This window comes from Octodon degus, unplaced genomic scaffold, assembly GCF_000260255.1.
Source record: "Octodon degus isolate 3935 unplaced genomic scaffold, OctDeg1.0 scaffold00041, whole genome shotgun sequence".
Lineage (NCBI taxonomy): Eukaryota > Metazoa > Chordata > Mammalia > Rodentia > Octodontidae > Octodon > Octodon degus.
Window position 1 is genome coordinate 8,263,896 of NW_004524617.1, and position 767 is coordinate 8,264,662.

Sequence of the window (767 nt, forward strand, 5' to 3'; positions counted from 1 at the left end):
TAGGGTTGGCTTTGTCATCATGAAAATCTTTAGCTGTTCTTTGTCATGAAAGTACTTCACTTCTCCATCAAACTTGAAAAAGAGTTTTGCAGTGCATAGTAGTTTGGGCTGGAATTTGTTTTCATAGAGGACCTGATGTACTCTACTCCATGGTGTTCTTGCCTGCATGATTTGTGAAGAGAAGTCGACCGTAATTCTGATGGGTTTTCCTTTGAATTTGATCTGCTTCTTTTCTCTAGTGGATTTCAGTATATTATTATTGTGCTGAATTTCTGGGATCTTGAATATTATATGTCGTGGTGTGTTTTTAATTGGGTTGAGGTTACTTGGCTTTCTGTATGCTTTGGTTACCTGAATGTCAGATTATTTCCTCATATTTGGGAAGTTTTCTGCTATTACTTCTGCTCATATTTTTTTTTTCAGAACCAGGGATTGAACTCAGACCCTTGCACTTGCCAGGCAAGCACTTATTCTACTGAGCCATCTCCCCGGCCCCTCTGCTCATATTTTTTTAATGTCCTTTGTATTGACTCCTTCTTTCTCACTGATGCCTTTTAGCATCACATTCTTCATCTTTGCATCATCTTATAGGTGATGGATTATTTTTTCCTGCTTCCTAGTTGTTTTTAAGAGATCCTTTGTTACCTTTTCACTAGCTGCACCAGCGTCTTCAAGAACTGAAACTCTGTCTTCACTTTCACTTAAACGGTTTTGTAAGCTTGTGATTCAGATTTTAATTTTCTCTATATCTCTTTGACTCTGCTTCA